This window comes from Hydra vulgaris, chromosome 09, assembly GCF_038396675.1.
Source record: "Hydra vulgaris chromosome 09, alternate assembly HydraT2T_AEP".
In the NCBI taxonomy this organism is placed as follows: domain Eukaryota; kingdom Metazoa; phylum Cnidaria; class Hydrozoa; order Anthoathecata; family Hydridae; genus Hydra; species Hydra vulgaris.
The window spans coordinates 24,605,001-24,617,500 of record NC_088928.1 but is presented as its reverse complement, the minus strand read 5'-3'; the positions used below and the strand labels follow the sequence as shown (position 1 = coordinate 24,617,500).

General features: G+C 28.7%; 1 protein-coding gene across 2 annotated transcripts in view; it reads left to right on the top strand.

Moving 5' to 3' along the window:
* The window catches only part of LOC136071773 (COA8 family protein CBG23705, mitochondrial-like), a 2,911-nt gene extending 2,584 nt beyond the window's left edge, over window positions 1-327 (top strand). For both annotated transcript variants that reach the window (XR_010640742.1, XM_065805114.1), the window contains one exon: window positions 1-327. This exon is cut by the window's left edge and continues 87 nt beyond it. The gene's annotated coding sequence lies outside the window, so the exon portion shown is untranslated.
* The last annotated feature ends 12,173 nt before the right edge of the window (window positions 328-12,500 follow it).

The following is a 12,500-nucleotide window of genomic DNA, read 5'->3' as shown; positions in this document are numbered from 1 at the left end:
TAGTCCATAAATGAAAGTGCGGTAGTTCTTATGTGGCTGTATTATAATAAAACGTATATAATCTATATAATTATGGAGTGTCAGGTTTGCTAGACAGTGAATCACTTAGTTTGAAACAAGAAAATCTATAGTATGAGAATTACAATGAACATGCAGTTACAATCTATATCGTGAAGTTTACAACTGCGTTTTTTATATTATAACTACTTCTCTATAGATGTGCCTGAAGATTTCCATGTTTTGAACCAAAAAATCTTAATCTCTACATTATTAAAAAGTTTTTAATGATCTGTTGTTGTGTAGCGATATACTTTACTTTCTGTTTAATTTTAGTTTTTTTTCATGTTGAAGAAACGATATGCAATTATGTTGTTAACTAAGATGTTCAAACTTAATTGTGGTAAATCATTATTTTACCAAATTGTAACAGAAATATAAAATTTAGCTATGGTTTTAAAAGTAATAAATAAAATTGGTGATTTGTTTCCCATTTTAACCGAGTTGGTTTTTGATAGGAAACTTTAAAAAAGTCTTTCTAATTCAGGTATTAAAGTATGTAGGGTAAATTAGGGTAATATGAGCACCTTAAGCGAATATTGGAATATTTTCATATATAATTATCTGGATCCAAAATTTTTGCAAATAATCGATTTTTAGGGATCCCTACTCATGATTCACTAGGTTTTTAAAAAGTAGCGAAAGTGCTCATATTACCCAGAGCACTTGGTTATATGAGCACTTTAAATTAGCTCAAAAAAATATTAGTTAAATTAAAAAATACCAATCTGACAATTAAAACTAATTTTTGGAATATAATGATTCGTTGTTAACAAAACTTATCATTACAAGATGAAATTTTAGACCATTTTTTATTGAAACAATACTGCTTTGTTTTCCGCATTAAAAAAAAATTAGTTCGTTATTTTATCAATTATTTTAACTCAAACCTTTAAACAAAAAAATTCAAACTTTTTGAATTTAAAATTACAGAAAAATATTTAGAATTGCTAAAATATTAAAATTTTTTACTATATTTTGTTTTTATTCAAAAATCATTTAAAACCATTGCGATATTAGGACTTAAAACTATTTAATTTTAATGAAAAACACTGGGTAATTTGAGCATGCTCATATTATACAAAAATGGCATTTTTAAATAAAGTCAAAACTAAATGTTTCTATACATTGTTTTTTAAACAAAAAATGGAAAGGGTTTCTAGCTAACATATTTTTCTTTATGAAAAAATAAATTTCATTATTTTAGCACTAAAATTTCGTGCACAGATTTATTCATGCATGATGATATTATTTTAACAACACAAAAATTTAACAGCGTTTTAATTAGACGACAGCCGCCGATTACTACATATAAATTAACGCTAATTGTACTGATTCCTGTTATCACCACATAAAATTGATTCAAAAAATACAAAGCAACTTCAACTTCACTGCTTACATCTAAGAAATCTTTAGGTATGCTCATATTATCCTAATCTACCCTACTTATTGTTCCGTAAAACCGGGTAAACAGGAACAGTAGAATGAGTAGAACAGAATTCCTTTTAAATAAATTTCCTGTAATAATGAGACATTTTTAATGTCTCCTTATTACAGGAAAGTTTTTTATTTGTAGAAATGTTTATCATTTTCTAGTTGACAAACGTACATTTAAGTTTAGTGTTGTTCATCTCTGTCGTTCTCTTATTTACAAGGTTTGCAATGCGATTAGTTAAAAACTAATGTTGACATTAAAAGATCCTTGAATTAAAGGAATGCCAACACAAAACTTTTAGATTGATGTTAACGATTTTTTGATTTTATATATGTTATGAATAACTCTAGTGATGAGATTTGAGGTTAGCTTGAGTTTAACAATGAGTTGATTAGTCATCACGTGATGAGATTTGAGGTTAGTTTATTAGTCGAGTAACTTAACGTTACAACAATTTCTTTTTTACTTTACTAAAATTAGTTGACAACTCTTTCGTCTGGCTAAAATTAGCTAATTAAATTGTTTAGTAGGTTAATTGTCGATTAATTCTTAGTTTAAGTAAAATGAGTTGACTAACCTTTTAGATAGCTAATACTTGTCTTTTTTTTTTTTTTTTAAGTTTAACTAAAATTAGTCAAGTATAACGAAACTTAGTGGTCCTAAAAGCTGAATAATCTTTAACATAGCAATTTCACTCACAAGACTGGTTTTATTATGATAGTTGAATACTTTTTTTTCGCTTTAAACGCACTGTTCTAATTTTAATTTTTGGACCCAGTCAAATTTCTTGAGAAAAATGATTTTTTATATTTTGCCAGCTTGGAAATATCCCACTTTGTGGTTGTGGCGGCACTGTTTAAACGCATACCATGTATACTACCTTTAATGCATAATTTAACTGTTAGTTTCATGCTGTGCGAAAATATTTATTGCTTTACGAGGCTTAATATACAAAAAAAAAAATTGGCAGAAACAACCATCATACATAAAACTTAATTAAATACTTTGTTTCTAAATATTGAGTTTTGTTCTTTAACGAAATTTGTTGGGAAGGAGGTGTGAAATTCCTAATTAAATGATCGTTCGCGGTGCTCTGTAATAGGTAAACCGTAAGGATTTCTGGGAGCACCTTAATAACTACGCACACAAAATTAGTTTTATATAGTAATATGGAACGAAGCACTGCTCCAGTTTAGAGGTTTTCAATTTAAGTTCAAGGTTTTTAAGCCCCTCTTTCCAGTAAATTGACATTAAATAAAAACTGTTGAAAATGAATTAAAAACTGCATATTTTTTTTTTGGATCCTTTTTCTGAAAATGTTTAGGTATTCAAAAAGTACAAAGGGGTTCTAGACTTTATACGGCTGCATTTTTTTTTTTTTTAGCGTTCTAGACACAAACTGAATCCAGGTTTAACAAAGTCTTTGATTGGTTGAATCAATGAGCTATTCCTTAGCAAAGACAAACATTGTTTGTCTCTATTAACACAACAGAAACAAACTTTTCTGAATGAAGCCTTTCTCTTTGCAGGCTCATTTTATTTGTTTAGTATTTTCTGTATAAGGTTATTTTAATTTTGAAAATCTAAATTTTATTTTAATCTAAACAAAATATAAAATTGCAGCCTTTCCGCTAGTAATAAATAACTTTTTTCATAATGTCATTTGAAATTCATAAATCATTTTAAAACGAGACACCCACCTTGGACAATTTTTTGTTGTAAATCCCTTTAGCCTGTATATTAGCTTCACTTTTAATTTTAAGACCATTTATCTTGAAAAAATTGAATTCATAAAACATTTTATATAATAAAAAACGTATGTGCGAAATAATAAAGTTGGATTGTCTTATTTTAGCCAATTAAGTATTTTCTTTTGAAAGCACCAGTTGGTCGCGTGTTTCAATAAAGCCTGTCAAGCATCGTGAGTTTTCTGTTTGATTTCTACGCTTTGACGTGCTTAACAAGTTTAATTTAAAAACTAAATTGTTTCTTTTTAAAGTAAGTTTAATGAAATTAACGGAATTAACAATAGTGATAATCAAAGCACTTGATTTTTAAATAAAAGACTAGGCTAACAGAATAAAATTACTTACTAGCATTCTATGACCTATGCTTTTATACGTTACTTAATAAAGGTTTAACTTTTAACCAATAATATAACAAAAGGTTATAAGTAATTTATCTTGAAAATAGAACTTTTAATAGAAAAAATATTTCTAAACTATGTCAGTAGTTAGATAGGGGCCATCCCCTGACCAGCTATTGACATTGTTTAGATTTTTTTTTTAGTTTTAATAACATGGATATCAGGCCTAAAGATACCTTTTTAGCCTTATTTATTCACTTATAATTTTTTAATTACTTTGTAAAGAACTTCAAATCGTTGGGTGAGCTTGGTGCCAAGCTCGATATTAGCAAAAGTGCTCTATATACTCGGTTGATACCAAAACGGAGCAAGTTATTTGAAGGAAAGAGATACGTCCACGCGGTTCCAATCAAATTGATGCAACCTCAAAATGGTCTTCATTCAAGTCACGTGGATGATCCATTTTGAACAGCACCTATAAGGAATGTGGAAGAAGTTTGCTCTTTTTTAGGCTCCCAATATTTGTGCTTTATAAGTCGAAACAATTAAACTCAGATCCCATTTGGAATCACCGCTGCTAACAAACAATCTCCTTTATTAATGCATATGGGGTATCAAGTTTCTCTTCCTGATCGTGATTACATCATCGCTGCAAAGCGCAAGCTCATCCTGTTTCTTAACGCAGATATTAAAATCAAACGAGATGGGCTTGTAAAATCTGACGCAGTTTCCTATTTTGATCCCACTTATATTGCTGTTCGATCTGAAAAGCATTCACTGTTGACAGCATATGCTCACATATTGGACTTTGAACAACTTTAGACCCTCCCTGAGTTCGATTCCACAAAAGATCCTTTTACCAAGTTGATTAAGCCAGTGGTTGATTTAGCGGAATTGCTTTTCCCTCCTGATCATTATAGAACTCATCTAGACTCTTAAGAAATTCAAATTCATTTTTAATATCAACTCTTTATCAAAATGCAATATGTATAGCAAGACTTAAGGAATTAATTATCTGCATTGTGACTTACAATTAAGGTAGGGCAGTGGATCTTCTTTTGGAGAAAACAGCATTTTGATTTCGCTGGAAAGATCTGTTCCTCAACCTTTTCAAGTCGACTATTGACCAGTTTTCCACGGTGGTTGAGTATATTGATCCAGACGGCAAGACGATGCTCGTCATTTCGTACCGAAGGATCAGGAATGGTTAGCCTCTCATTTGCACACCACCCAATATTTCACGCAAATTGCGAAATGTGAGGATCCAGGATGTTGTTCTTTGAAAAGGAGCTCTTATTTCCATGTTACTCCAAGTCAAGTTCTGCCTCCACCTATTCTAATCTGCAAGTCAGAAAATGACTTGAAAGCTGTAGTCGTCTCATACGTCACCAGCATAAATTGTTTTCCTTCTGTATTTTTTCTTATAAATTTATATTATATTCCTCCAATATTCAGAGCACTATTCCTTGATCATTAAAATCACTCAAACTCTCTCCTTACGATCTATTTTGTCTCTCTGTGCAATCAAATTTATCTTAGAGATTCTGTAAGCATTACAACGTGTACTTTGCCTACCAAATTGTGTATAAAAAGAATGTCAGCATTACTCATTCCAATTTTATTAACCGTATGGCTATTACCCTTTTGCGAGTTAGACCTGTTTGCACTGTCGCAAAGTGCAAAAAAAGAGTTAATAGCCGTTATTGCGGTAGAAGAAAATGCGAAAACACAGAAAAATGTAATTCATGTGTAAAATTTCAATAAAAGTGCTCAAATTAAGAAAAAAATTTGTTTTAGAAAATAAAGAGAGAGGGGGGGGGGTCCTAATTTTATGACATCTTTTTCAAAGGGTATAAGAAAAAAGGACAACCGGTGACAAAGGAGGGGTCAAAAATTGTCCAAAAAATGGTGACATCCTTTATGGACAGCCCCTTAGCGGAAAAATTCACATGCATAATTTTTTCTTAATTAATTAGAAGATTTTAAAAATTGTAAACTTATACACTAAATAAATTAATTTAAAGTTGAACATCTTTGCGGAAAATCAGCAGCAGTGAAGGATAACCTCAACAGATGCTAGAGTAATTGGAGTTTTTATGTTTATAAGATGTAAGTCTAACAAAATATCGCTTAAAACGAAATATTATGTTTTACCTTTAAAAAAAAACAGCAGCTTTAGTAAAAGAAAAGTCTGTATTATTTAGTCTCGCGTTTTATACACACACTGCATGCTAAAAGTTTGGAGAATTGGAGAATAACTAAGTATAGTCAACCAACTCCTAATTTATCGTTTTTAATCATAAAAAAATAATAAATAGAAATTACTTAGATTCATTAGTGGAACCCACTGCTTCTAATCATTCACTAAAAGACAACATTTTGCTATTAAATTTTTATAAAAATAGCAATTGTGACATTTGTTTATATTAATTTCTTTTTTTTTTACTGGTGTTAATAGATTTGCACTAGGGCCCTGCGAATCACCTTTTTGGTATCGAATCCGAATAGAATCAGGCATTGATTCGCAATCGAATCAATGCCTGATTTTATCTATGTCTTAGTTAAACTTAGATTTCTTCAAAATGCTTATTGGACTCGTAATTCAATTCAATTTGAGAATCAAGACTTGCTTTGAATCGTGATTCGATTCGAAACTAAAAAAAGTGATTCGCAGGGCCCTAGTTTGCACTTTTAAGCATAGTTTTTAACAAATATTTTTAAACCATTGCAAAAAGATCTCATCATCAAGTTTATCAGTTTTCTAATTTTGTGATATAATTTTTTTTATTTTTTAATTAACTTTATTTACTATCGCGTAATTATATTGATATTTAATCATCATCACTATTGACAATAAATTTTGGTTCTAATTTTTTAAATGGAAATGCAATTGTAACAGAAGCTGTAAGTTCTTTAAAGTTGTCGTCTCTTTAATGCTGTATTACGCTATTTAGCAAACTAACGACCAGCGGCGTCGCTGAGGTTGTTGTCAAAAAAAGAAACTTTAGAAAAAAAGTTCTGGCATACTTGGTGCAGACCTCACCCCATAGCGACGCCACTGCCAACAACTGGTGTTGTTGTATCGCAACAGGATACCAAAAACAGGTATATCGAGATACAGATTTTTTATGTGATGTACTTTTATTTTTATATATTATAATTTCTTTACTTTTTATATTTTATATTTATGACGTATTTGGGCATTTTAGAGAACTAAATTGACATTAGTTATGTTGTGTTAATTTGGTTGTAAATATATACACTTTAGTTTTCCATTTTTTTCTATTTAGTTTTAAATAACTATGTTTGCCTGTACGATAAACAGGGAGGAGTGGCTTAAACATTTGAGAACCGAAAATATTTCTATCATCATTTTCTACCATTTACTAAAACCTATTAAAATAAATAAACTACAAAGAGATCAGTATATAAATGGTAGGTGTGAAAACAACCTACTATAGCCCGTTTCACAGATCACTACTACTGAAATATATTTAAAATCTAATAAATTGGCTTTTTAATTTTCAAAAAATGTCTTAAAACATTAAAATGCACGTAAAAAATTGTTAGGATAACGCCTTATTTATCTATGATGGAGAGATTTGATATATTATCGTCTTTGCTTAATTATATAAGTTTAAATTACACTTAAAAGAAATAATTTTTTTTTCTTGAAAAATAAATTTTTCAAAACCAATAATTTATTTAATCACTCTCGGGTGCGTAACACAAGGAGGAGGGGAGGGGGGAAACTAGTCTAGACTCGGTGTTGTTAAGGCAATTTAAAAATTATTTGAACTCTTTTATTTGTAATAGTGAATCTAAAGAACACCATTTTGGAGAAAGTGTCTTAATTTACTATAGATCCTAGTTCTAATCGGTTCTGACTTATATTAACTATATATAGCTATCAAAACACAATATTTCTGTCAATTTTCACAAAAAATACAAGAATTCCGTTCAAGAAGAGCTTATAATTTGGAAAAACTGTCAATAAACAATCAGAACAGATCATTTTGTTAAACGATGATGTTTATTTTACCTAAACAACGTATTTATTTAAAATCTTATTCAAATTTGGACAAGCGATTGTGATTTTAAGAAGATTTAAAAAAAAAAAAAAGAATCTTTGGTCTGGGTTTATTCGCTTTAAACATTTAGATTTTATGATACCGCAAAATTTATCATTTTAATTTTTTTCGTCTTTTCATAATTCACAGACCTGATCATTTAACGGAAATATTTCGTAGTCAATAAAATATCATACAGACGCTATAATATTTTAAAATTGCCTTAACTACACCGAGGAGTGAAGCTTGCGGTCAAATGCGCATTTTTTTTGTTTTTGTTTTTTTTTGTTTTTTTGTTTTTACCTCTACTTCAATATAATTCAATAAAATTTAATATCCTCACATATGTTTTGAATTATGGTGAGAAATAAAAGTTTTTCTAATTTTGACAAGTAGAAATTTTTTAATAGAATTTTTCGACGATTTTTAAAGCCTTATAAGATTTTAATTGGAGGGAAATTAAATATATATTTGAAACGCGAAAAAATAGTTTCGTAAAATAAATACGGGGTAGATTTTTTAAAATTATAATAGTATAACAAAACAAATTAAATTATAGTTCTTAAAATTAACTAGTTAATTTTTAATTAACATATTTTTTGATAAATATAGTTTAAGGTAGATTTATTCACAGATTAAAAACACGTTTATTTGAGGGTGTTAGGGTTTAGGCTTGATGTTTTTGTGATGTTTAATTCAGACGTTTTTGTGACAAATACAAAAAATCAAACTATTTTGATTTTATAGCCTCGAGATTTAAACTTCGTTAATTCATGCTTATCTTACCAGCAAGCACTACTAAAACTTTTTAATGTTTTTGTGATTAGCAAGGGTATAGTAGGAGCTAAACTTTGGCTTTATACAAAGAAGCACTGATGGAGCATCTTTAGGTTTCAGATTCTCATAATCACTAACAGCAGAATAATCTATCAGCCAATATCTTTCACAAACTGCGGTGTTCCTAGTTTCAAGAATGTTATCTATTGGTATTTAAGCAATCCATCGTTTTCGTTCTTCAATGTTTCTTGAGAGTCGAAATGCTTTACCTTTATTGTGAGGATTGTACCATTGAATTTGATTGACCATTACAATTTGTTACACAGCATCAACAAACTATTTGTTACATAACATCAAGAAAACATTTGTTACTCAACATCAACAAATCATTTGTTACACAGCATAAACAAATCATTTGTTACATAACATCAACAGCCCATTTGTTAAATAACATCAACAAACCATTTGTCACACAACATCAACAAACCATTTGTTACACATAATCAAGAAAACATTTGTTTCATAACATCAACAAACCGTTGGTTAAATAACATCAACCATTGCTAAAATAATCCTCTCTTATTCTTTCATCTCATTTTACTCTTAAGCTTTTAAGTTTTAAGTTTTAAGATTTAAGTTTTAAGATTTAAGTTCAACCACTAATGATTATGAGTCATTGTGCATTGAACTCGTTAATAAAACCTCCAAAAATATAATAATCCATGCTTTATACAGACCACCTTCAGGTTCTATTAAAGTGTTTGAAGACCACATTAAAAAACGTCATTAAAAATAGTTATATTTAAAAAAAACTGTTTACATGGTTGGTGACCTGAACCTCAATATTTTGGATTATGACTCAAATAAAAACATTAAACAATTTTTTAACGTCATTTTTGAAAATAGCTACATTCCTGTCATCAACAAACCTACTCGCATAACCAACAAAAGTGAAACTTCGATAGATCAAATTATCACCAATGACTTCATAAATATAAAGATAAAAACAGGAATATTTAAAACAGATATTTCTGATCATTTTCCCATATTCATCGTTGTTCAAAAATATAATAAAAGTGACTGCCAAAAAATAAAAAAATAAAAACAAGAATAATAAACGACTCTTCAGTTAACCATTTTCATGACCTTTTATCAAGTGTTAAATGGGATGACTTGTTATTGAATCTAAACGCTGATAAAGCCTACGATATATTTATATCAGAATATTATAAATATTATAACAAAGCATTTCCTGAAATTACAAAATTAGTTAAATCAAAAACGTTATCAAATCCTTGGACAACTAAGGGTATCCTTAAATCTTCTAAAATAAAACAAAGATTATATAATAAATTTCTTAAAAAAAAACCCTTACGTAATGAAAGCAATTATAAAAACTACAAACGACTCTTTGAGTCAATTATAAAAAGATCAAAAAAAACTACTATTCAGATCAACTAAAAAAGCATTCAAATGATCCTCAAGGTACTTGGCGCATAATTAACGAAGTTATTGGTAAAAATAATCCAGAGAGAAATAATTTTCCGAATTAGTGGCTGAAGCACTTAATAAATTTTTTATTAATATTGGTCCGTCTTTAGCATCAAAAATTGAATCCTCTAAGATCAACTTTGATGCATACTTAGTCTCTAATAAAACTAATATTATGCCTAATGATAATCTAACTGAAGAAGAATTACTATGCGCAGTCTCTTCGATTAAGCCCAAAAAAAGTATAGGCGTCGACAATATAAGTGGTAACATCATTATAAATTCAATAAAACTGATTACAATCCCGCTTTCGTGTATCTTCAACTTATCTTTAAAAGAGGGAGTTTTTCCAGAAAAAATAAAAATTGCTAGGGTGGTCCCTATTTTCAAATCAGGTGATCCTAGTGACGTTACTAATTATAGGCCGATCTCTGTTCTTACATGTATTTCAAAAGTTCTTGAACGAATTATCTATAATAGACTCTATTCTTTCTTAATCCAAAATAATATTTTGTACAATAAACAATTTGGTTTTAAATCTGGTCATTCTACTGATCACGCAATCTTACATCTTGTCCACGATATATTTAAAGGTTTCAATGAAGAAAAATATACTTTAGGTGTTTTCATAGATCTAAGTAAAGCCTTTGATACTGTCGATCATTTAATTCTTTTGTCCAAACTGGAGTTCTATGGCATCAAAAATTCTAACTTGGCTCGGTTTAAAAGTTACTTGTCTAATAGGAAGCAATATATTTCTTACGATGGTGGTAAAACGGATAATATGATTATTACATGCGGTGTTCCCCAGGGATCAGTTCTAGGGCCCCTTTTGTTTCTAATTTATGTCAATGACTTATATAAATTTTCTAATATTTTAAACACAACTTTATTCGCCGATGATACAAATTTGTTTTATTCTCATGAAGACATTAATATTTTATTTTTAACAGTTAACAAAGAACTTGATAACCTAACCCAATGGTTTAAAGCCAATAAATTATCTTTAAACATTACTAAAACTAAATACACATTATTCCATCGTGTTCATAAAAAAGAAAATATTCCACTTAAACTTCCAAATCTTTTTATTGATAAAAATATAATAAAAAGGGAAATATCGTCAAAGTTTTTGCGCGTAATACTCGATGAAAATGTTACATGGAGAGAACATATAAGTGTTGTTGAGAATAAGGTTTCTAAAAATATTGGTATACTGTATAAAGCTAAACAGGTCTTAAACCAATCTTGTCTTAAATACATATACTTTTCATTTATACACTGTTACCTAAACTATGCTAACATTGTTTGGTGCAGCACCAATGTTACAAAGCTAAGTAAACTTCTATGTAAACAAAAACACGCCATTAGGATTATTACAAATGAAAATCGCTTCTCTCATTCAAAAATACTTTTTAGTAAACTTAATATTCTAAATGTTTATAATTTAAATCTCTATCATGTTCTTATATTTATGTTTAAACTTGATAAAAAAATGGCACCATATTTATTCAACTCTTTATTTAAAAAAATAAATCACATATACAGTACAAGATTTTCAAATAATAACTATACTCAATCCAAAACCTACTATTCTGCCACTAAATACTCAATCACAAACCGAGGACCTAAACTCTGGAATACACTTTTAAATAATGATCTTAAACCACTTTCTTCGCTTAATCAATTTAAAACTAAACTTAAGCAAAATCTTTTACTAAACGACAATGAACTAAATTTCTTCTGAAGCGTTTAAAATGAGAGTACTATTATTAATGATTTAGTATTAATAATTGTTTATTACTAAGATTGTCTATTCTAATACATAAATATGATAAATAATCTTGTCTCTAGTCTTGTTTCTGTTTATTTTTTTTTTTTGTTTTGTCTTTTTTTTTGTTTTTTGTTTTTTTTGTTTGTTTGGTTTGTTTGTTTTTTCTTCTTTATTGTTGGTCTTTTTAGTAAGTAAAGTAAACTTAAGCGTTAATAAAAAAAAATAATTTATAGCATATGTAACTTTTACGGTTTTTATTAGCATTGTAATTTACGGTATATTTATTACAGGGCTTAGTGATATGGCAACTATAGTCTTCTTTTTGCCCCTGTCATATATTGTTTTTTATTCATGAACATTGTTATTGTAAATACTATTAACGACGAAATATATAATTAAAGTCTCTAAAAGCTGTTAAAATTTGCAAGTTATTTAAAAGAATGACGGGCGTTTTTAAATTACATATTTTTTTTAAGTTTTAAATTTATATTTATATATATTATCAAATAACCAAATTACAAAGTCTTTTGCGGTTTAATTAATTTTTTAGAATTGATTAATTTTTAAGGATATTAAACTCATTTTGTAGTACCATAGTAGCATCCTACATATTAGTATTAGTACATATTAGTATCAGTAATATTAGCATTAGTACATATTAGCACCAGTACATAGTAGCATCAGTACATAGTTGCATCAGTACATAATAGCATCAGAACATATTAGCATCAGTACATAGTAGCATCAGTACATAGTAGCATCGTATTTTTTACTCTTGAACGAAAAAACCCTTTGATTTCATACCCACCC